The following is a 26,180-nucleotide window of genomic DNA, read 5'->3' as shown; positions in this document are numbered from 1 at the left end:
AGAATTCACGTGTGAAGCCTTCTGGTCCTGGACTTCTGTTTGTTGGAAGATCTTTAATTTCAGTTTCAATTTCATTGCTTGTGATTGGTCTGTTTATATTTTCTAATTCTTCCTGTTTTAATCTTGGAAAGTTGTACCTTTCCAAGAATTTGTCCATTTCTTCAGGGTTGTCCATTTACTGGCATAGAGTTGCTTGTAGTAGTGTCTTATGATCCTTTGTATTTCTGCAGTGTCAGTTGTAATTTCTCCTTTTTCACTTCTAATTTTATTGATTTGAGTCCTCTCCCTTTATTTCTTGATGAGTCTGGCTAAAGGTTTATCAATTTTGTTTATCTTCTCAAAGAACCACCTTTTAGTTTTATTGATCTTTGTTATTCTTTTCTTCATTTCTATTTCATTTATTTCTGCTCTGATCCTTATGATTTCTTTCCTTCAACTAACTTTGGGTTTTCTTTGTTCTTCTTCCTCTAGTTGCTTTAGGTGTAAGGTTAGCTTGTTTATTTGAGCTTTTACTTGTTTCTTGACGTGAGATTGAATTGCTATAAACTTCCCTCTTAGAACTGCTTTTATGTGTCTCATAGGTTTTGGGTCATCATGTTTTCATTGTCATTTGTTTCTATGTATTTTTTTATTTCCTCTTTGATTTCTTCAGTGATCTCTTGGTTATTTAGCAGTGCACTGTTTAGCTTCCATGTATTTGTGTTTTTTACAGTTTTTTTTTCCCCCTGTAATTGATTTCCAATCTCATAGCATTGTGGTCAGAAAAGATGCTTGATACAATTTCAATTTTCTTAAATTTTCCAGTGCTTGATTTGTGACCTAAGATGTGATCTATCCTGGAGAATGTTCCCTGTGCACTTGAGAAGGAAGTGTATTCTGCCGCTTTCAGGTGGAGTGTCCTGTAAATGTCAGTTAAATCTATCTGGTTTATTGGGTCATTTAAAGCTTGTGTTTCCTTATTTATTTTCTGTCTGGATGATCTGTCCATTAGTGTAAATGGGGTGTTAAAGTCCCCCACTATAATTGTGTTCTTGTTGATTTCCCATTTTATGGCTGTTAGCCTTTGCCTTATGTATTGAGGTGCTCCTATGTGGGGTGCATAAATATTTATAACTGTTATATTTTCTTCTTGGATTGATCCCCTGATCATTATGTAGTGTCCTTCCTTATCTCTTGTAACAGTCTTTATTTCAAAGTCTATTTTATCTGATACGAGTATTGCTACTTCAGCTTTCTTGTGATTTCCATTTGTATAGAATAACTTTTTTCACTTTCAGTCTGTATGTGTCCCTAGGTCTGAAGTGGGTCTCTTGTAGACAGCATATATAAGGGTCTTGTTTTTGTATCCATTCAGCCAGTCTGTGTCTTTTGGTTGGAGCATTTAATCCATTTACATTCACGGTAATTATCAACATGTATGTTCCTATTACCATTTTCTTAATTGTTTGGGCTTGTTTTTGTTGGTCTTTTTCTCCTCTTGTGTTTCCTGCCTAGAGAAGTTCCTTTAGCATTTGTTGTAAAGCTCGTTTGGTGGTGCTGAATTCTCTTAGCTTTTGCTTGTCTGTAAAGGTTCTAATTTCTCCGTCAAATCTGAATGAGATTCTTGCTGGGTAGAGTAATCTTGGTTGTCGGTTTTTCCCTTTCATCACTTTAAATATATCCTGCCACTCCCTTCTAGCTTGCAGAGTTTCTGTTGAAAAATCAGCTGATAACCTTATGGGGATTCCCTAGTATGTTATTTGCTGCTTTTCCTTTGCTGCTTTTAATACTTTTTCTTTGAATTTAATTTTTGTTGGTTTGATTAATATGTGTCTTGGCGTGTTTCTCCTAGGGTTTATCCTATATGGGACTCTCTGCGCTTCCTGGACTTGGGTGGCTATTTCCATTCCCATGTTAGGGAACTTTTGAAATATAACCTTTTCAAATATTTTCTCAGACCCTTTCTCTTTCTTTTCTTCTGAGACCCCTATAATTCAAATGTTGGTGCATTTAATGTTGTCCCAGAGGTCTCTGAGACTGTCCTCAATTCTTTTCATCCTTTTTTCTTTATTCTGCTCCACGGCAGTTATTTCCACCATTCTATCTTCCAGCTCACTTATTTGTTCTTCTGCCTCAGTTATTCTGCTATTGATTCCTTCTAGTGTATTTTTCATTTCAGTTATTGTGTTGTTCATCACTGTTTGCTCTTTAGTTCTCTTCTAGGTCTTTGTTAAACAATTTTTTGTATTTTCATGATCCCTGCCTCCATTCTATTTCTGAAAGTTTCTATCATCTTTACTATCATTACTCTGAATTCTTTTTCAGGTAGGTTGCCCATTTCCTCTTCATTTATTTGATCTTGCTCCTTCATCTGTAACAATTTTTACCTTGCTCCTTCATCTGTAACAATTTGTTTGGTCGTCTCATTTTTTTTTTTGATGGGTGAGGCTGTGTTCCTGTCTTCCTGGTTGTTTGCCCTGAGGCATCCAGCACTGAAGTTTGCAGGCAGTTAGATAGAGCTGGGTCTTGGTGCTGAGATGAGGATCTCTGGGAGACCTCACTCTGATGAATATTCCCTGTGGTCTGAGTTTCTCTGTTAGTCCAGTGGTTTGGACTTGGCACTCCCACCATATGAGTCAGACCTGACCCCTGGCCTGGGAACCAAGATCCCGCAAGCCACGTGGCACGTCAAAAGAAAAACAAAAGGAACAGTACAATAACAAAGAATAATAAAATAAAATAAAATTAGAAAAATTAAAAATTCATTAGAAAAAATAAAAATATAAGTGAAACAACAACAAAAAGGTGAAACAGAACCACAACCTCATAAAACAGAAAAAAATAGAAAAAAAAGGGCCAGAAAAGTCCTTGTCTGTGGGGGGCGGGGCTTAGGTGGGGGTGGGGTTTAGGGTGGGGGCGAGGCCTAGGCTCAGGATCCACAAGGCCTGGAAAAGGAAGCATGGTTGGAGAGGGCCTCAGAGTGTGCAGTGCAGAGGTAAGTCCCTAGGCGGGGATGCAGAGGTAGGGCTTAGGCCCAGCGCAGGTGGAGGGGGACTCGGAGGGCAGAGGATCTGGCCCAGGACCTCAGCAGGCTCCTGGGGGCCCGAGTGGGCAGGGGAAATGCTGGCCTAGTTCCCTTCTGATCCTCCAGTCCCCCAAGGGTTTCTCCCCACCCCTGCTGATCCCCTCACTGTGGGTGGGCCCCTCCTGAGCAAGGGAGTAGCTTCCTCTGCTGCTCTTCTTGCCTGCAAAGCAAATCAGGTTAAGTTGCAGAACCCCAATCTCCTTATCAGAGTGTGGTTGTGACAGTGGAACAGTCACATTGCCAAATTCCACAGTTTCAGTGGGGAACGGCCCTGCCTCGCTGACTTATATAGGGCTTTAAGGTCACATGATCTCCTTGAGTCTTTCCCACCCAAGGAATTTTCTCTCTCACCTTTTTTCACACCTTACATCAAAGGGTGTGACTGCAAGTTGTGCTGTAGTGTTTTCATGCATTTTAGGCTTATCTGGACATTTGTGTCTATTTTTAGCAGTATATTTATTTTTGGAAAGAACAACTATTTTTTTTTTTAGTATGTCTATGTTTTTCTAAATTCCACAACGCTTATCATGGTAAAATATAGAGAACATAATATTTACTATTTAAATATCACTTGGAGTGTATTTCCTAGGGCCTCCTTTGTCTTCGTATATTAGTGCAAACAGCAACATCACCGAGGTACTAAGGTCTAACAGCCACACGTACTCTCCACAGAGAGGAGAAAATGAAATAGAATTTTTATTCAGTAAAATACCAATCATACAAACATGGGATGCCTTCATTTAATACTTTCATACAGGCATTTGAACATCAAAGCAAGTGTGCCTACTTCTGAAAAAATAGGCTTTCCCATATGACAAAAGATGAGTCTACCTTCGTTTACAGGTTTACCTGGGGAATCTTTTCTGATCCAGTAGACTGGTAGCTTCATAGCTGGGTATTTGAACTCTTTTCTTTTAGCTTTTATCTTGGTGTGGGGTTGCATTTTCTTTCTCATACGGTCAAATGAAGAGGTTTCAGGTAGGAAGGAACGAATAATGATTTGGCCTATCCAAGCCTATAGGAAGATAGCTACCACTTTGCTTCACAGCACTTGCGTTGGGATTTTATAAATCCCAGTGGTTATGTCCATGTCATTGCATGGCCATCTTCATGAAATATATAGCATGCAGAATGATTTATCAGTCTGTTTCAGAATTTCTTATAAAGGATCTCTCAATTGCAATCTGGCATGCTATAACCCAAACTAACCCAAACTCAACTCAAGAAATGCCATGAGTGGAATACAGAATTAGAAATTTTACTATTTCTAGAGGAAAAGACAGGCTATACAATGCTTCATATCATTCCTAATCCATGGATCACTGGGTCATGAAGAATGGATAATGCCTAGGCAGAATGTGCAATTTCCCCCCTTAAGACCTCAGATATTATTTATCATTTCTATTCCCCATTCTTTGGGAGGCAGAGAGTAATCGCTGAGCTAAGTTTCTTGCATTTCATAGGACCATGACCTTGGCAGAAAAATGGGGGGAGGTGGAGAGAGAAATTGCTTTAAAATAACACATTGTAAAATATCCATCTAATATCAATCATCTTTGTATGAATATATATATGATGTGAGTATGAATATCTCTATCTATCTTTGTATCTATACATCTCTCTATTGACCTACCAAATTTTTTTTCTCATTCCCTACAATTCATGGGTTCTATTTCACTCCCCTTTAGAAGCCATATAAGTTACAAATAAATTTGTGATTCATTCAAATGGCACCCCATCATTTTTCTTAGTTTCTAAATATCTTGAAATTTCACATTTTCCAGTATCTTTGTTCATTGGGCTGTTTGAAATATCATTTAAAAAATAGGTTAGCCAGTAAAGCATCCGTACTCCAATAAAAATTAATTTAAAAAATAGGTTAACCAATTTTTTCTTACTCTGTCTGGGAATTTTCTATCAAGTATGAAGAAAGAGTTTCCTGACTTGCCCTGGGTAGATTAAACAAACAAACAAACAAACAAAAAATACCTTGCCTTAACTGACATCACTTGATTTCAGTGAGCCTCACATCAATGCTGAATTACTAAAACATAACATTCATGTGTCCTGGGACCATGCTCCCTGTGTTGGCAGGTCCAAGTTCTTGCACCCATCCCTTCATTCCAATCTCAAATGGCTTCTCTAACAGACGCCTATTCTTTACTTCAGTGAGGCTTAGAAGATTCTGGAAAGTAGAGTCAGTGCCTACTCAAACCCTATGCTATGATAGAAGGAAAGAGTAGAGCTATTTGGGTTTTGTCAGAGTCCATCATTCAGTAAAAGGGCCAGATTTGGTCAGAAGACAAGGGAGGAAAAGGCATAAACTGTGACATAGGTCACTGGAGACAGGTTCATATCCACAGTTGTAGCAGGCTCTGGGTGTAGCCCAAAGGGGAGCCTTTCTATTTCCTCCATATTTAAAAGACCTTTTGGTTTCCTCCAACCACAGTGGTTTTTCTGTCCTGGAGGTACAGAGTTCTGCAGAAGGAAGACATACTCCCCAAACAGGTGTTCTCTAGGATTGATGGAGCAGCCATTGGCTCCTCCCAGGAAGTTCCTTCTATAAAGCTACATAGTTTTCCTTGGTCCTAGTCAGATTGTGTCCTATGTTAGAGAAAGGAGATGACATGGGACTTAGAGGATATCCTGGCACACCACCTCCAGTGGTTCTCAAACATTGCCGCCTAATCCACTCATCTGGAGAGCAGCTGAAATCCCAATACCCGGGCCTCAAAACAGACAACCGAAACGTGGGATCCTTTGAAGTAAGATTGAGGCATATGTAGCTATTAAAATTCACCCTCAGAGTGGCATGTGGGCCTCAGTGAGAACAAGTCAGCCTACAGTGCTCATCACATTCTCCATGCCTGACACTGACAAGGGCACACTGTGTATGTGCATATACTGACCAGTGAGTGGTCTTGGGGGCAGGGGCGCCTGAGAGTCTATATTTCTGAACAGCCTCAGTCCTTCCAAGCTCCTCTGTCCTCCCAGTTCCATAAGCTTTGAGGATGAAAAATAAATGTCATGGGGATCTTCAAGGCTGAAAAATAAAAACCACGTATGCCATGACTTGTTTTGCCCAGAATTGTATTGGTATTGAAAGAAAAATTTTAAACAAAGCTTTAGAATAATGTTTACTAAGAAAAATAACAATAATAATAATAATAAACAAAGCCACAGGAGCAGTCCCCTGTACGATTTACATGGAAAGAAGTCCACAGAATCCACAAATCTCATCTTAACTCAGGGACCTGCTGTCATTCTATAAAGCAGAGTTAGGCCCTTTAGCCAGGTGCAATACTTTCAGACATTTGCCACCAATTCCAGATTCTCACCACAGCTTTCTATTTACACCACAGTTAAAACTTTCTCATGGAATTGTCTCAAAGTTGTCTACAAAGGATTGAGCTTGCAAAAGAATTGACATTCCAGTTTGATAAGCACCATTTCCATGCTGACTCTAATTCCATCAGGAGAAAATGCAGTGCTTTCCACATGTGTGTCCCTAAGCAAAACCTGGGTTTCCACTATTGTTTCACCCACCCACCCCCCAGAGTTGAAGAATCACTGATTCACCTGGGACAGGGCACTCCTTGGGACTTCCCCTCCTCTGTTCCACAGTCACCTCCAGGGTACCTGGGGCTGAAGGACATGTCTTAGTGGTCATTGGTGTCTCCCTCTCACTCACTCTCTTCAGAGGAAGAAGAAATCTGAAGGTCATCATAGAGGACACTCCAGTGGCCTGGGGCACAGTGCTCCTCAGACTTCTTGCCCATGGGTGGGCTCTGTGCAGGAGAGGTTGGCTTCTCAGCAGGAGACAAAGAGGGAGATGTCATGTATGTGCAGCTCCACCAGGCTTTGCCTACTCTCCTGAAGAGCATCCTGAGAGGCTGGCCTGGAACATGTTTGACGGGTGGAGGCTGGACTCTGGTGTAGGCCTGGAGAGTATCCAGGTAAGATGTGTTGCGTGGAGGCTGGAGGTCAATGCTTTGCACCTGGGCGGGTGTCTTCCTGGTCACTGGGGGTGCCACAGTTGGCCCAGGTCCGGTGGTACTGGGTGGAGGCTGCAGATTCTGGAAAACCCCCGGATCTGGTCTCAGGGTGCTCTTCTTGGGAAATTGGATGGGACTCAGTCTGGGTTTCTTTGGTGGGTTCAGACAAGCCAGGGTGGAGATCTGAGCAGATCTCTTGCCTGGTGCCTGGATGCTGCTTATGGAGTCCTGGACCAAACTTCTCTTGATGGGACGCCCTGAGGGCCAGGTGGATTTCAGGTCATCATTCCCGATCAGTGAGCTAATCGGGCGATCCATTTCCAGGACAGATTTCCTCTTGGATGCCTGGATGAGCATTGGCCGTTGTGGAGGCTGTAGGAGAGCACCAAAAACAGAAAGACAATATGTTAGAATTTCCTCATCGCCCCGTAAGAATTAAAATTAACCAAACAACATCTCCTATATTAAATTTCACAGTAAGAGACAGACAAGGAGTCAACTTAAATGTAATGAGTTACTCAGCCTCTGGGGTGGTCACCAAAAACCTTGATACATTTTAAACATCAGCTCAAAAAAGAGGAAGGTTGTAATCAATGTCTGTTGTTCAACTAATGGAGACAAGGTTTTTATACACTCTTCTTGGGACTGTACACCACTTAGTGTCTTGCAGGCCCTGTGATGGTGAAATGAGTTTTGATGGCCAATTTTGGAGGATTCCTCGCAATTGAAAACTGGCTCTTCTAACTTCAAGGATTCAGCTTATGGCATGGTATGGCTAAAATGACTTTCATTTCCCCTGCCAACATACTCTATTCTTCCCAGAGAGGCAAGGAAGAATGCAGAATGAAAGAAATGGAGGAAAGTGGCATCTGAAAGGTCCACTAAATGACCCCATTGGTCAGAAGGGAATGGGAACAATTTCCTCACACAAAAGGGGATAGGGAGACCAATCAGGGTTACCCAGGAGGGAAAGAGTGTAGGAACCAGGAGGGACTCACCCTCACAGAGTTGCAGGATTCTGTCACTTCCTTTCATTGCTGCTGCTGCCCCCCTTGGGGTCTCCTGGGAAATCTCCACCCCTCCCCTCCCCCAGCTACCCCTCAGAGGCACTGGTCCCCGCCCACACCCTCAGGACCCACGTGACCAGAGGGGGCCTAGGAAGGCAGAGGATAAGGCCCAGGACCTCAGCAGGCTCCCCAGGGCCCAAGTGGGTGGGGAACATGCTAGCTGCTTTCCCTTTCATTCCTCCAATCTCCTGAGGGTCTCTCCCTGTCCCCGTTGCTCCCCTCACTGTGGGTGGGCCCCTCCAGGTATGGGTACCCTTCCCCTCCCCCAGCTTCCCTTCATGAGTACTGGTCCCATCCTGCCTCCACTTCTCCTTTCCCCTCCCTACCCCCCATGTCCTACCTGGTCGCTCCAGGGTTCCTCCCATCCCATTAGGCGTCTGTGGTTCCCCACCAGTGCTTGGTAGGTGCCCTAATTGTTGGGAGACATGAACTCTGTGTCCTCCTACCCTGCCATCTTGACTCCATTCCTATATCACATTGTTTTGATTCCTGTAGCTTTATAGTAGTATCTGAAGTCTGGAAGGGTTTATGGTTCCTGCTTTGTTCTTTTTCCTCAGGTTGCTTTGTCAACTCTCAGTCTTTTATGGTTCTGTATAAATTTTAGGATTATTTGTTCTTGTTCTGTAAAAAATGTCATGGATAATTTGATAGGGATCACATTATATCTGTAGGTTGCTTTGGGTATTATGGCCATTTTAACAATATTAATTCTTCCAATCCAAGAGCATGGAATATCCCTTTCTTTGAATCATCTTCAATTTCCTTTATTAATATTTTGTAGTTCTCAGCATATATGTCTTTCACCTACTTGGTGAGGTTTACACCTAAGTATTTTATTTTCTGATGTGATTTTAAAAGGAATTGTTTGTTTACATTCCTTTTTTGATATTTCATTGTAAATGTAAACAAATGAAACCGATTTCTGTATGTTAATCTTGTATCCTGCTACCTTCCTGAATTTGTTTATCAGTTCTAGTTATTTTATGGAGTCTTTAGAGTTTTCTATATATAGTACTATGTCATCTGCATATAATGAAAATTTTACCTCTTCTCTTCCAATCTGGATACCTTTTCTTTTTCTTGTCTTATTGCTGTGGCCAGGACTATGTTGAAGAGAAGTGGTGAGACTGGGCATCCTTGTCTTGTTCCAGATTTTAGTGGTAAGGCTTTCTGCTTTTTACTATTGAGTAGTATTTTGGCTGTGGGTTTGTCATAAATAGCTTTTATTATGTTGGGATATGTTCCCTTTATGCCCACTTTCACAAGGGTTTTTATCATGAATGGATATTGAATTTTAGGAAATGCTTTTTCTGCATCTCTTTAGATGATCATGTGGATCTTGTCTTTTTTTGTTGTTGTTGATATGGTGTATCACATTGATTTGTGTATGTTGAATCATCCTTTTGACCCTTAGATAAATCCAGTGTGGTCATGGTATATGATTTTTTTATGTGTTATTTGATTCAGTTTGCTAATATTTTATTGATAGTTTTTGCTTCTATATTCATCAGAGATATTGGCCTGTAATTTTTTTTTTTTTTGATAGCATCTTTGTCTGGTTTTGGGATCAGGGTGATGGTGGCTTCATAGAATGTCTTTGGGAGTATTCCTTCCTGTTCAACCTTTTGGAAGAGGTTGAAAACCATTGGTATAAGTTCTTTTTTGTATGTTTGGTAGAATTTGCCTGTGAAGCCATCTGGTCCTGGACTTTTGTTGGCAGGGAATTTTTTAATTTACAGATTCTATTTCACGTCTATTGATAGATCTGTTCAAATTGTCTATTTCTTCTTGATTCAGTTTTGGTGGGCTCTATGTTTCTAGAAACTTACCCATTTCTTCTAGGTTGTCCAATTTGTTGCCATATAATTGTTCATAGTATATATATATGTGTATATATATATATATTTTTTTTTTTTTTTAAATTGTTGTTATTTCTGTGGTATCAGTTGTAGTTTCTCAGCTTGCCACCAAGACATTTGGTCTGGACCGTGTCCTCAACCACAAGGCATAACTCAAGTGTCTTGAAGTAGACTCAGTGCCCAGACCATAGCTTGTCAAACATAAATTTGGCCAGGACTCCAAACTCAGGCACTGGGCAAGAGATCTGCCCAGCTCTCCATCCAGACTTGCTAGAAGCTACCCACCCCCCCACCCTACCTTCCAAAAAAGTAAGACTCAGGTCCTTTTTATCCTCTGAGGATACTCAGAGACCTGACCTGTCGAGTTGTCCATAGTCTCCATCCTCTTCCCAGTACAACTGGACTTGGATACAAACAGGCACACCAAATGACCATGAGGAAGTCTGGCCCAATGCTAAGCATTGACCCCCCCCAGCCTCTACTCAACTCACCTCACCTCACCTGAGCACAATCCAGGCCTGCATTGTCCTCCAACCCCCACCATCTATACATGTTCCAGACCAACTCTTCAGAATTGTCTTCATGAGATGGGACAAGGGATGGGGGGGAGGCTGGGTCTAGGTTCAGAACAACCCTTGCATTTCATCCTCCTGAGATGCCTCCTCCTACAAGTCATATGTTTCACATCTTGGAGTAATCTGAGTGATACTGATCCATGTCCCAGTCCATGTTCTCATGAGGACCTTCTGATATCTTCTGAGGAGAGTGACTCTCCCCCCATGGCAGAGAAGCTTCAGCCTCCAATCTAACATGTCTAGGAGGTGACTACGGGAGTAAGAGAAAGAAGAAAAAAGCAGAGTCAGCTGCTCTTGAATCTGTCTCATGAATCAGCACTCTCCCAGCTGTGGTATATGTAAGGATTTCAGAACACCAAATAATATTGAGGGTCTCACAGCCAATTTCATGTAATGTTATGAATTATGTAAATTTAACTTATGTTTTTCTAAAAATTTATTTTAATTTATTTATTTTTGGCTGCATTGGGTCTTCATTGCTGCATGTGGGCTTTCTCTAGTTGGGGTGAGCAGGGGTTACTCTTCATTGCTGTGCATGGGCTTCTCATTGTGGTGGCTTCTCTTGTTGTGGAGCATGGGCTGTAGGCGCGCGGGCTTCAGTAGTTGTGGCACGTGGGCTCAGTAGCTGTGGCTCGTGGGCTCTAGAGAGCAGGCTCAGTAGTCGTGGCGCATGGGCTTAGTTGCTCCGCTGCATGTGGGATCTTCCCAGACCAGGGCTGGAACCCATGTCCCCTTCTTTGGCAGGCGGATTCTTAACCACTGTGCCACCAGGGAAGCCCTAACTTATGTTTTAAAAGGAGATTACCAAACTGTCATATGAAGTATTTAGTAAATTAGAAAATTTTTTAATTGTTTCCTAATCGTTTCACAGTATGTAAGTCATTATGCTGTATAGCTCCAACTTCTATGGTATTATATGTCAATTATATCTCAATAAAACTGAAAGGAAAATATTAGTAAATTAATAAGAAACTGAGTCAACACACTGTAAAATATAGAGCTATGTCAGTAGGAAAATAATTAAAAATTATTTGTATTCATTTTGCAAGTGACTGGAATTTGGGAAACTCTGGATAAAATAGACACCTCTGGGGATGAAAAGGTCTGTACTTTTTAAGCTGAGCCTTTACTGAAACTAGAATTTTTGTCTCTGAGAGAAAGTTGTACTGATAACCATAATGGAGGATATTGTCTTCATTTTACATGTTCTGTTTATTAAAAATCACTTGATATTTGGTTAGTTTCTTCATGATAATGAGATCCTCCCAATGTGTTATATTGTACAAATATCCTCACTTCCAGTCATCTCTAATAAGTTTTTTTTCTTGTCACCAAGTTTTATTTACATGAGTGTAAAGAGGACCTTAGTAGTCTCAGTGTAGTCTCTGTCCCTGAATTGTGTTCAGATTTCAGTCTTTTAGGCATAACTCAGGCCTCCTGGTCAGAAAGTGCATTTTAACAGTATTTTCATGTGACTCACACGCACTTTTTTTTTTAACTAAGTAGGGCAGGTGTACTTATTCTCAATTTGATAGCATTTTGAATAAGCTGGTGATCTTTTAAAAGTAATGATGCCCAGAAATACTAATTTACTGAATCCTTTTAAGTTCTGGACATGGGAATTTTTAAATGTTTTCCAAGTAATAATGATGTAAAGCAAAGAGAACTCACTCCTGGAGGTGAAGAAGAAGGGAAACAGCTCCCTGATTTCTTCTTGTCTTTTTACAGCATGGGAAGAAACTCTGACCTGGGTCAAGAAAGTGTGGGTGGTTTTATAGAGAGTGGGGTTCTATTAGGAGGGACAAAGGACCTAATCATTTTTCCATGTGAGAATCTGTCAATCACGTGGAATTGTCTCTCTCTCTCTCTCTCTAGGACTTCTTCCCTTAATAAATGAAGAATGGGAGACTCCAGGTGGCCTCATGGTTGAGGCTTCAAGATGAGTGAAAAAAGATAAAAGCAAAGTAAAAGCAGCTCAGGTTGAGTTACTCACTTTGACTTGAATATACTTCTGTGAGGAGTTACATCAGCATTATGATTGAATAAGATGTGTTTCATCATACCCCCCCTTTAATAACAACTTGGCTTCATTCACAGACCAAAGTGTCTTTGTGGGAGCTGTGGGATCCAGCAAAATATGTCAAGGGGAACAGGAGGAGTCTCACCCACCTGTGCACAGGGTATTAGGCATAGAGACCTCAGTCCCAGCTCTGGACATTGCAGTCATCTGTTAACTGGCTCCATACCCTCTTGGCTACAGCCTGGGGGTACCTGGAAAATCCTGTTTTAATCCATCACTTAAGAACGAAAGAGCTTTTGTGGATATTCAGGTTTCTTGTAGAGAAGTACTGGCATAATGTTGGGGCAAAAAAAAAAAATACGTATGAGTTTGCATGAATTGAACAAAGTAAAAGGAATGGTTTCACTTGACGAACATCAAGCCTCCCCGAAGACTGAACAACTAAAGGCCAAGAGGGCTCTTCCTGGCCCATGATTTCCCCTGCAGGGGCAAGTGAGAGCATGTGAATTAACATGTAGTTTCTCCAACTGTGTGGGATGTTGCCAAAAAGGCCCATTGATTTCTTGCCCCATTCAGAGTGCTGAATTATGAGATGAATGACTGGGGTGGGAAGAGGTAGCAGATAGGATTTTTAGAAGAAATTGATGTGGTGCAGATTCTACCTGCTGTATCACAGACTCCATCAAGAAGCCCATCCATGAGCGAATAGGGATGCCTTACACGTGGATCCTCCCAACTAGCCAGTGGGCACCCTCAGTGCTCTTAACACATTATACAAATATCCACTGTAGCTAGTATACTTGGTGCTCACAACCAAGGCAGTGAGGGAAGGCTTTGGCTGACAGCTTGATAACACACAAAGGAAGCTGGCTCACATCTGCAGGCCAGAGACAGATCATAAATTTCTGCATTAGCACCACCCTTAGGAGAGGAAAAGGGACTCTATCATCAGCCCCCAGCCTATTGTGTTGCTAGATAAAAATAGAGCATATAAGCTCAAGAATTCTGCCAAAAGATGAAATAAGAAGCATGAAACACTTTTATACATAGAAGGTCTGAGAAAGCCTCAGACACTCTATGTCTAGAGGGCCAACAGAAGGTGTTTTTCTCCTGAAGACAATTAGCAAACACTGGAGTAGGTGGCTGCTACTTCAAAAGTGAAGACAGAAGCACAAAACGCCAGGAACATTTTTTTTTCAAAAATCAAAGTAACCTAACACAACTAAAGGATTACAGAGTCTTCCAGTTATTAATCCCAAAGACTTTGAAATCTGCAATCTACCTAATAAATAATTCAAAAACACTGTTATAAGAAACCTCAGTGAGCTACAAGGAAAGATTGAAAGACAATTCAGTGAAATCAGAAAAAACATGAAGAAAACAAAAATAGACAAAAACTGTAAAAAAAAAAAAAAAAAAAAGGAACCAAAAACATTCTGGGGATGAAATGAAAAATGCAATAGAAAAGTCTATAGCTACAATAGCTTTTTTAAAAATATGCAGAATAAAATGAAGTGTATTGTAACGTTAAAAATATAAAAGGAGAATTAAAAATGGAACATTTACAGGCCTACAAAGATAAGTTTCTATCAACATAAAACGGACTGTTTTAACTATGAGTTATTTTATGTATGCCTCATGGTAACCCCAAAGCAAATATTTTTAGTAGAATCACAAACACTAAAAAAGGAAACAGAGCATACCAACATGGTAAACCACCCATTATAAAGGTAGACAGAACCAGAGGGGAAAAAGAAACAGTGGAAATGTAAAACAGGGGTCCCCAACCCCCGGACCATGGACTGGTACTGGTCCGTGGCCTGTTAGGAACTGGGCCGCACAGCAGGAGGTGAGTGGTGGGCAAGCAAGAGAAACTTCATCTGTATTTACAGCAGCTCCCCATCACTCGCGTTACCACCTGAGCTCTGCCTCCTTTCAGATCATTGGCAGCATTAGATTCCATAGGAGCGTGAACCATACTGTGAACTGGGCATGTGAAGGATCTAGGTTGCATGCTTCTTATGAGAATCTAATGCCTCATGATCTGAGGTGGAGCTGAAGCGGTGATGCTAGCACTGGGGAGCGGCTGCAAATACGGATTATCATTAGCAGAGAGGTTTGCTGCACAGAGACCATAACAAATCAATTGCTTGCAGACTCATATCAAACCCCTATCAATGGGGCTTCCCTGGTGGCGCAGTGGTTGAGAATCTGCCTGCCAATGCAGGGGACACGGGTTCAAGCCCTGGTCTGGGAAGATCCCACATGCCGCGGAGCAACTGGGTCTGTGAACCACAACTACTGAGCCTGCGCGTCTGGAGCCTGTGCTCCGCAACAAGAGAGGCCACGATAGTGAGAGGACTGCGCACCGCGATGAAGAGTGGCCCCGCTTGCTGCAACTAGAAAAAGCCCTCCCACAGAAACGAAGACCCAACACAGCCAAAAATAAATTAATTAATAAATTAAAAAAAAAAAAAAACCATCAGTGAGTGGCAAGTGAAAGCAAGCTCAGGGCTCCCACTGATTCTGCATTATGGTGAGTTGTATAATTATTTCATTATATATTACAATGTAATAATAATAGAAATAAAGTGGACTATAAATATAATGTGCTTGAATTATCCTGAAACCATCCCCACCTCCCACTCCGTGGAAAAATTGTCTTCCATGAAACTGGTCCCTGGTGCCAAAAAGGTTGGGGAACACTGATATAAAACATTCAGAAAGCAATTAATAATATGGCAGTAATAAGTCCTTACGTATCAAAATTCACTCTAAATATAAGTGGATTTAATTTACAAATTAAAGCCACAGAGTGGCTGGATGTATAAAAAATATATAGGGTACAATTATATTCTGCATATAAGACACTCATTTCAGCTTTAAGATACACATATACTCAAAATAAAGATGTGGAATATTATATTCCATGCAAGTAGAAGCCAAATAATGTGGGGGTAGCCATACTTATATCAGACAAAACAGACTTTAACAAGAACAGTATCAAGACACAAAGAAAGTCATTATATTCAATATAATGATACAAAGGTCAACATAGCAAGAGGATGTAACAATTGTAAACAGATACACACCCAACATCAGAGCACCTAAATATATTAAGCAAATGCTAACAGATCTGAAGGGAGAAAAAAACAATACAATAATAGTAGGGAACTTCAATACTCCACTCTCAGCAGTGGATAGATCATCCATATAGTGGATGAGCAAGGATTTATGTATATAGACCAGTGTATACACCAAATGGACTGAACAGGCATATATAGAACATTCCATCCAGCAACTTGTTCTCAAGTGCACATGGAACATACTCCGGGATAGATTATATGAAAAACGATGTCTTAGCAAATTTAAGAAGATCAGAATCATACCAACTATCTGAACACAATGATATAAAACTAGAAAGCAATGAGTATATCTGGAAAATCTACAAAGAAGGGAAAACTACACAGTGCACTTCCAAAAAAGTCTATGAGTCAAAAAAGAAATCAAAAGGAAAACTTTTTAAAAACTTTAAAGCAAATGATAATGGAGACACAACTTACCAGATCCTATGAGATGCTGCAAAAGCATTCCAGAAAGGAAAGTGTATAGCGATAAGTGCAAATGGCAAGAAATTAGAAAGTGCCTAAATAATCTAACTCGACATATCGAGGAACTAGAAAAATAAGAAATTTATCCTAAAGTTAGCAGAGGGAAGAATATAATAAAGACTAGAGTGGAAATAAATAAAATAGATACAAGAAAATCAATAGAAAGGATCAACAAGCTAAAAGCTGGATTTTCAAAAAATATATAATTCACAGACTTTTAGCTAGACTAGGAAAAAAGAGAGAAGACAAAATTAGAAATGAAAGAGGAGACATTACCACTGATACTACAGAAATACATAGGATCATAAGACTACTATGGATAGTACATATAGTACTGCAAGTATTGGTATTAGCTGGAGCAATTAGGCAAGACAAAGACATCTAACTAAGAAAGTAAGAACTAAAATTGTCATTATTTGAAGATATAATTAAAATCAACACACATAATCAGTTGTATTTCTATACACAAATAGTGAAACATCTCTCTGAAAAAATAAAGAAGACTAATTTACAATACCATCAAAAAAAAATAAATTACTTAGGAATAAATTTAACAAAGTTGGTGAAACGTCTGTACATTGAACACGACAAGGCATTGATAAAATAAATTGAAGACACTAACAAATGGGAAGATATCCTATGCTCATAGGTTGGAGGAATTTCTAAGATTTAAAAGTCCTTAGTTCAACACCATCTGTAGATTCAAAGAAACCTCTCCCAAAAATCCAATGGCATTCTCTACAGAAATAGAAAAATCAATTCTAAACTTTCTATCAAACCAGAAAAGAACTGAATACAATTCTGAGAAGAAGAAAACCAGAATCATCACAGTTCCTAATTTCAAACTCTACTACAATCTATACTATTTAAAACAGTATGGTGCTAGCATCAAAATAGACACCCAGACCAGAGGGACAGAATAAAGAGCCCAGAATTAAACCCCCACATAGAAGGTTAACTAATTTTTGACAAGGTAGCCAAGAACAACCATGGGGAAATAACAGTGTCTTCAATAAATGGTGTTGGAAAACCTGGATAAACTCAAGCAAAAAGTAAATCTGGACCCCTATCTTAAACCACTCAAAAGAATGAACTCAAGATGGGTGAAAGACTTGAACCTAAGACCTGATACCATAAAAGTCCTAAAAGAAACATAAGAAACTCCTCTGAATTTGTTTTGATGACTTTTTGAATATGACACCAAAAGCACAAAAAACAAAGGCAGAAGTCAACAAAGGAGAATAAATCAAACTTCAAAGCTTCTGTACAACAAATTAAAAAATCAATAAAATGAAAAGTCAACCTACTTTTGGGAAAAAATGCGGAAAAAATGGGGAAAAATGTGGACTATATATTGGATAAAAGGCACATAATTAAAATACCTAAAAAAAAGCCTCATAAAATACATATGAAACCAAACAATGGTTTGGTTTCATGAATGGGCAAAGGAAATGATTTTTTTTTTCAAAAAGACATACAGATGACCGATAGGTATATAAAAATGTCATCCTGACTAATCATAAGAACAATGCAGGGCTTCCCTGGTGGCGCAGTGGTTGAGAATCTGCCTGCCAATGCAGGGGACATGGGTTCGAGCCCTGGTCTGGGAAGATCCCACATGCCGCGGAGCAACTGGGCCCGTGAGCCACAATTACTGAGCCTGCGCGTCTGGAGCCTGTGCTCCGCAACAAGAGAGGCCGCGATAGAGGCCCGCGCACCACGATGAAGAGTGGCCCCCACTTGCCGCAACTAGAGAAAGCCCTTGCACAGAAACGAAGACCCAACACAGCCATAAATAAAAATAAATAATTAATTTAAAAAAAATCTGTTTAAAAAAAAAATGCAAATCAAAACCACAACACGATATTATCTTGCACTGGTTAGAATGGTTATCATTAAATAACAAGAGATAATGAGTGTTGGTGAGGATGTGGACAAAAGGGAACACTTGTGAACTGTTAGTGGGGATATATGTTTTGCAGCAACTAAGTAAAACAATATGAAGGTTTCTCAAAACTTTAAAAATACATATACTATATGATCCAGCAATTCCACTTCTGGGTATTTATCCAAAGAAAATAACAGCACTAACTTGAAAAGATACATGCACCTCCATATTTACTGCAGCATTATCCACAATAGCCAAGATATGGAATCAACCTAAATTCCTATCAACTGATGAATGGATAAGACAAATGTGATATTTATATTTATATATTTATATTTACATACAATGAATATTATCAGTCATTAGAAAGAAGAAAATTCTACCATTTTCAACATTGAGTACCTTGGGTAAGTTATGTTGAGATAAGTCAAAAAGAGAATGAAAAATACTATGTGATATCATCTATTTGTAAAATAAAAAAAAAAAAGCCAAACTCACAAAAACAACCAGTAGAATGCTGGTTGCCAGGGGCTGGGGTGTGGGGAATAGGAGAGATGTTATTTAAGGGTACAAACTTTTAACTAATAGTAAATAATTCCTAAAGATCTGATGCACAGTATAGAGAATCTAGACAGTGGTATTTTATTATAATCATCAAACTTGCTAAGAGACTAGAACTTAATTTTTCTAAACACAATAAAGAAATAGTAATGATAACTACTGCTACAATGGCAATCATAGTATAATACGTAAATGTATCAAATCACCATGTTGTACACCTTAAATTCAAATATTATATGTTAAATATATTGTAAGGAAAAAAAGAAATGCTAAAAAGTATCATCAATATCAAAACAGGTCAAGCAGAAGAAATTTTCTGTGAGTTAGGAGACAGTAAGTTGAAAATATCCACTCAGAGGAGAACAAAGAGAAAAAGAGTGAAGAATAACTATGTGATCTATAGGATAAAATCAAAAGAAACATTCTGTGAATTACGGAGACTTAGAAGGAAAAAATAGAGACAGAAAGCTTCTTTAAAGAAATAGTGGCTGAGAACTTTCCAAATCAGGGGAGAGATTTGGATATCCAAGTTCATGAAGCTCATAGACACCAAACTCAACTCAAAAAACTATCTTCTCCAAAACACATTAGAGTAAAACTGTCAACTATCAAAAACAAAGAATCTTAAAAGCAGCAGGAGGAGAGGAACTTATAACTTACAAGAGAACCCTCATAAGGTTATCCACTGATTTCGCAACAGAAACCTCACAGGTCAGGAGAGAGTGGGATAATAGATTCAAATTGTTCAATTAAAAAAAAAAAAGGAAACCAAGATAATCGTCTCCATCATAGCTGTCCCTCTTAAATGGAGAGATTAAAAACTCTTTCAAAAAAAAAAAAAAAAAGCTGAGAGAGTGTATCATCACTAGATCTGTCTTAAAAGAAATTCTAAAAGAGTTTCTCAAGCTAAAATAAAACTAAATAGTACCATGAAAACATATGAGAATACACAATAGACTTGTAAACATAAGTATATAGTTAAGGTAGGAATACTTAAATAGTGTGATATGGTGGTGTGTTAACCAGTTAACTTTAGTATAAAGGTTAAAGTATGTGATGATTAAAATAACTGCAGCTATAATCATTTTAATGTATAAACAATATACAAAGAGCTAAACTCCATAAAATTTTATGGAGGGGAGTAAAAGAGTAGATTTTTTGTATGTGATGGAAGTTAAATTGTTATCAACATAAAATAGAGTGTTATATCTATAAGATGTTTTCTGTGAGCCTCATGGAACCACAAAGCAAAAACCTAGAGTAGATTTAGAAAATAAAAAGAGAAGGAAATCATAATATACCACTACACAATATCACTCATTCACAAAAAAAAGCAGAAGAGGAAGAAAGGAACAAGAAACAACAAAACATCCAGAAAACAATAAAATGGCATTGGTTAGTCCTTACCTACCAATAATTACTATAAACATAAATATATTAAATTCTTTAGTCAAAAGTCAGAGAGTGGCTAGACAGATAAAAATTCATGATCAAACTATAAGCAGCCTATCAGAGACTCACTTCAATGTTAAAAACACAAATAGGCTCAAAATGAAGCACTGGAACAAGATATTCCACACAAGTGGAAACCAAAAGAAAGCAGAGGTAGCTACAGTTACACAAGACAAAAATAAAAATCAGCCAAAAGCTGCAACAACAACAAAAATAAGGTCATTATATAATGATAACATTGTCAATTCATCAAGAATACAATCATAAATAAATATGCCTTAACAGTGGAGGACTTATGTTAAGCAAATACAGATTTGAAGATAGAAATAGACAATACAAAAAAAAATTGTAGGGATCTTTCATACCCAACTTTGAACAATGAATCCAGAAAGAAAATCAATGAGGAAGTACTGAACTTGAATTATACATTAGATCAAATGGACTTAACAGACAAAAACAGAGCAGTCCATCAAACAGGGGCAGAATACATATTCTTCTCCAATGCACATTGAACATTCTGTAGGACAGATCATGTGATGGGTCACTAAACAAGTCTTAGCAAATTTAAGAAGACTGATATCATACTAAGTATTTTTTCAACTACAATGGTAAGAAACCAGAAATGAACAACAGGAAGAATCTGGAAAATTTACAAGTATGTGGAAATTAAACAACACGATCCTAAAGAATCAATGGGCTAAAGAAAAAATTTAAAAATAAAAAGACTGAATCATGAAGAAATAAAACAATCTGAACAGGCCAAATTACTATTAAGGAGATTGAATCAGTTCTCAAAAACCTCCCAGCAAAAATTTGTATTTTATAAATACACTAGGGGAGACACACACAATGATATAAGGTAGAGCTACTGGTTCTGAATCCCTGATTTTGTAGAAAATATTTATCATTTGAGTTGAGCTATATTTCAGAAATTTAACACAATTGAGCATACATTAACAATATGATTCTTGTAAACTTTTTTTAAAATACAAAGAAGTGATAAAGAAGAGTATGTCTGTTAGATGAGTGTGGAGTATAATGGAAACTTAGAAGAGTCTTGACTGATTACAACTTCCACTTTTAAAGCCAATGTCTTTAATAAAGAAAGGTGAAAATGTTCATTTTTCAAAAACAAACTACAAACAAAGGAAAACTAAGAAGAAATGGGAATTTCCAGATTTACTGTGATGGTTTATGCACATTTCTCAGTGAATCACACAAAACCCTTATTAAAGATAAAAGAAATATTTGAACATCATGGAGGAATCTGCAGAAAGCACCTAAACCAGTGAACATCAGGTGTATTGGGACAAATGATTATCAGGTGACGGAAGCAGGCAAGACATTATCACTGCTGTGGTATTCTCGGTGAAAATACGTAAGAAAATCATCTGAAACTATCATGAAAAAAATGTAAGTTTATGCAAATTTCAGTCCACATATACTTCTCATGTTCCCTGACTCTAATTGTGTATTTAAATAGTAAGTCTTTCTTATAAATATAGAGAGCAAGTCTCTCCTAATTACTTTTTTTTTTTCAGAACTTTGCGTTATCTAGATCACTAATGCCATCCCATTTAAAAGTGCATTTTCTGGGACTTCCCTGGTGGTGCAGTGGTTAAGAATCCACCTGCCAATGCAGGGGACACGGGTTTGAGCCCTGGTCTGGGAAGATCCCACATGCACAGAGCAACTAAGCCCATGTGCCACAACTACTGAGCCTGCGCTCTAGAGCCTGCGAGCCACAACTACTGAGCCTGCGTGCTGCAACTACTGAAACCTGTGAGCCTAGAGCCCGTGCTCTGCAACAAGAGAAGCCACTGCAACGAGAAGCCCACACACCGCAACAAAGAGTAGCCCCCGCTCACCGCAACTAGAGAAAGCCCGCGGGCAGCAATGAAGACCCAACGCAGCCAAAAATAAATAAATAAATTTATTTTAAAAAATTTAAAAAAAGAAAAGTGCATTTTCTTAATCCTGGTGTGATAAGTTGTTGCATTCAGATGTACATTAATCATTTCACTTTCCCCTTATTCACTAATAGCTCAACATCCAAAATTATCCCATAGGGAATTTTGGATATTAATGCTTTCTCATGTAGATCTTTCACAAAGGGAATCTTTTCAATAGTTGAGTGTCATTCTCCACGCTCTACAGGGAGCCTGGATGCAGACAATGGGGAAAAGGCTCTGGAACACAGGGTAGAAGTATTCTAAAGTGCTGACTTTGACTATCACAAGAAGGAAAAAAGTAAGTAGTTGAAAATGACCTTGCTAGGCACATAAGAAGTAGAGAGTTAAAGATTTGTAGGTTCTTGGGCTTCCCTGGTGGCGCAGTGGTTGAGAGTCTGCCTGCCAATGCAGGGGACACGGGTTCGAGACCTGGTCTGGGAGGATCCCATATGCCACGGAGCAACTAGGCCCGTGAGCCACAATTGCTGAGCCTGCGCGTCTGGAGCCTGTGCTCCACAACGAGAGGCCGCTATAGTGAGAGGCCCACGCACCGCGATGAAGGGTGGCCCCCGCTTGCCGCAACTGGAGGGGGCCCTCGCACAGAAACGAAGACACAACACAGCCATAAATAAATAAATAAATAAAATTTAAAAAAAAAGATTTGTAGGTTCTTAATCCACGACATTTCAGGAGGAAAAGCAGACAGAGCCTCTGACCCAGGACAGGACAGTTACCTGAGAAGCTGCCATTTCCTCCTCTCCTTCCTCCTGCTCTGGGTCGTTTTCTTATTGATATGATGTTGAGGAATCACATTGGTATCTTGAAAATATGCCTTCAGTGGCGTCAGCACAGCTCCTTCACCTCTTCCCACAACACCAACAGGCTAAAGGACCTTGAAATGCTGAAACGGCAACCTTCTGAAAAAGAGATTCAGGAACAATGAGCTCCTGCATGGAGACCGAACTGTGAGCTTTTTCTTTCCTGCCAACACATGCTCTCCCCTCACACAGATGCCCCAGAACTTCCACTACAGCACAGAGTAAGTTGGCTACACTGACCTGCCCTTTCCAATCCCATGTAGAGCAGACACCAATGTCTCCCCAAAGGCAAAAGGACTGAAGACTGCAAACAACTATCACCAGGTACCAGTAGCCCTTGGGCTTGGGCTTAAACCGGGCCTAACCTTAGAATCACCTGGAGTTAAAACAACTCGGATGCTCCCACCCAGATCAATAGACAGACTCTGTGGGGAGGGCACAGGTGATGTTATTTCTAAATACTCATCATGTAATACTAATGGGAAATTGCATGGGAACCACGTAGCAAATGTTTCTTCTGAAGCTTTAAAGTGCGTACAAATTTGGGGGGAAGCAGGGCCCACTCTTAAGTTATGAATCTCCTGTAGGGCTCAAAAAATGACATCTTTTACGAGTTTTCTTGTTCATGCAGATGTTACTCCCTCAGACCCATATTCAGTAGCACTGAGATAGAGATCAGGCACAGCACACCTGAGACCACTGAGTCGTGTGAAGGCTTCAGAGAATTTCCAGAAGTGCAGGTTCCCTGGGCCTGATTCCTAGGGGCCGAGTTCCTCCTGGAATAGGTGTTGTCTTGTTGTTGCCTATGGTAGATGCTGCTTGGTTGGTGGAAATCATGTGGTGGGTTTAGGGATGTGTGAGGGGTCACCCTTAGAAATCTTCCCCAAAGGTACCCTTTGTCCTCAGGTCCTTTAGCCCCCTCTCCTCTCAGGGCCCACTTGACAGACAGGACTACCCAGGGACAGGGCAGGTCCACCTGTCCTCAGGTGAGCTGAGACTCCATACCCCAAAAGATGCAGAGCACAAAGTTGTTTACATCACAGATCTGTTTGAAAATAAACCAAAGGCAGTAAGGAAGGGTGGATTAACATTTTGGGTTGGGAATGGACAGAAGACTTTGAAAATGATGCCATGAATGCATATTTGATGATTAACAAAGGAAGTTGTGATCTATGTTAAGTAATAAAGCACATTATACCTGAATTAACAGATCAGATTTTTCATTCATTGTATGTTTGTCTATGTGTGTGTGTTATAAATTGTGGTGCCACAGTTTGTTCTCCCCATCTCCCCTTACGTGTTTATACTTTCTCACATTTTTTATATATTTTTATTTATTTATTTTGGCTGCACTGGATCTTAGTTGAGGCACGCAGGATCTTCGCTACAGCATGTTTAGCTGCAGCATGTGGGATTTTTTTTTTTTTTTAGTTGCAGCATGTGGGCTTCTTAGTTGTGGGATGCATGTGGGATCTAGTTTCCCCCACCAGGGATCAAACCCGGGCCCCCTGCATTGGGAGTGCGGAGTCTTACCCACTGGACCACCAGAGAAGTCCCTATACTTTCTCACATTTTAAAAAGCACATTGATTAAGGTAAAGATTAGAGAAAAGCATATCCACTTTTTCAAATATTCTCTTAGAATTCTGAATCTTTAAAAAATTTTATTAAAAATTTCTTTTTAATTTTTATACAACTTTAAAGGTTACTTTTCATTTACAGTTACTATAAAATATTGGTTATTTTCCCCAATATGTATGTTGTACAATATGTCTTTCAGCTATCTTACAACGAATTGTTTGTACTTTCCACTCCCCAACTCCTATATTGCCCCTCCCCCCTCCTCACTGGTAGTTTGTTCGATATATCTCTGAGTTTGCTTCTTTTTTGTTATATTTACTAGTTTTGTTTTATTTTTTAGATTCTACATATAAGTGATATACAGTATTTGACTTTCTTTGTCTGACTTATTTCACTTAGCATAATGACCTCCAAGTCCATCTATGTCACTACAAATGGCAAAATTTCATTTTTTCGTGGCTGAATAGTATTGCATTGTACATATATACCACATCTTCTTTTTTTAATTTTTATTTTATATTGGAGTATAGTTGATTTACAGTGTTGTGTTAGTTTCAGGTGTACAGCCAAGTAATATATATATATATTTTCAAATTATTTACCTGTTTAGATTATTACAGAATATTGAGCAGAGTTCTCTGTGCTATACACTAGGTCCTTGTTGGTTATCTGTGTGGGTATGTCAATCCCAAACTCTCAATTTATCCCTCCCACACACACACACCTTTCCCCTTTGGTAACCATAAATTTGTTTTCTAAGTCTGTGAGTCTGTTTTGTAAATAAGCTCATTTGTATCATTTTTTTAGATTCCACATGTAAGTGATATCATATGATATTTGTCTTTCTCTGTCTGACTTTCTTCACTTAGTATGATAATCTCCAGGTCCATCCATGTTGCTTCAAATGGCATTATTTCATTGTTTTTAATGGCTGAGTAATATTCCATTGTATATATGTACCACATCTTCTTTATCCATCCTTCATCTGTTGATGGACATTTAGGTTGCATCCATGGCTTGGCTGTTGTAAATAGTGCTGCAATGAACACTAGGGTGCATGTATCTTTTTGAGTTATGTTTTTTTCTGGATATATGCCCAGGAGTTGGATTGTTGGCTCATATGGTAATTCTATTTTTAGTTTTTAAAGGAACCTCCACACTGTTCTCCATAGTGATTGTATCAATTTACATTCCCATTAGCAGCGTAGCAGGGTTCCCTTTCCTTCCACCCCTTCACTAACATTTTTTCTTTGTAGACTTTTTGATGATGGCCATTCTGACTGATGTGAGGTAATACCTCATTGCAGTTTAGATTTGCATTTCTCTGATAATGTTTCAACATTGATGTACCTTGGGTAAGTTATATTGAGATAAGACAAAAAGAGAAGAGAGTTTTTGTAGCTAAATTTCCTCAAGTTTCATCCATGTTGTAGCATATTCCTAGATCTTTTCCTTCTGAAGACTGAATAATATTCTATTATATGTGTATACCACATTTTGTTTATCCAGGAACTAGTGGATGAACACTTAGGTTGCCTTCATACTTTAGCTACTGTGAATATTACTGCTATAAACAGTGGAGTACAAATATTTCTTCAAGACACTGCTTTCAATTCTTTTGGGTATACCCCAAAGTAAAATTACTGGATCATGTAGTAATTCTACTTTTCAGTATCAGAAAAAATCACCATACTGTTTTGCAAAGCAGCTGTATCGTTCTACATTCCCACTGACATAG

General features: G+C 39.1%; 1 long non-coding RNA gene across 4 annotated transcripts in view; it reads left to right on the top strand.

The window, feature by feature from the left end:
* LOC132360290 (uncharacterized) overlaps window positions 1-14,010 on the top strand; it is a 39,573-nt gene extending 25,563 nt beyond the window's left edge. The window contains exons 4-6 of one of the 4 annotated variants that reach the window (XR_009501070.1): window positions 6,765-7,020; window positions 7,730-7,828; window positions 12,436-14,010. This is a non-coding gene — a long non-coding RNA (uncharacterized LOC132360290). Of the gene's footprint in view, window positions 1-6,764; window positions 7,021-7,719; window positions 7,829-12,435 lie in introns of all 4 variants that reach the window. The other 3 variants (XR_009501069.1, XR_009501071.1, XR_009501072.1) reach the window with 3 other exon arrangements.
* Window positions 14,011-26,180: the final 12,170 nt, after the last annotated feature.

This window comes from Balaenoptera ricei, chromosome 2 (genome assembly GCF_028023285.1).
Source record: "Balaenoptera ricei isolate mBalRic1 chromosome 2, mBalRic1.hap2, whole genome shotgun sequence".
In the NCBI taxonomy this organism is placed as follows: Eukaryota; Metazoa; Chordata; class Mammalia; order Artiodactyla; family Balaenopteridae; genus Balaenoptera; species Balaenoptera ricei.
This window is presented reverse-complemented; position numbering and strand designations above follow the sequence as displayed.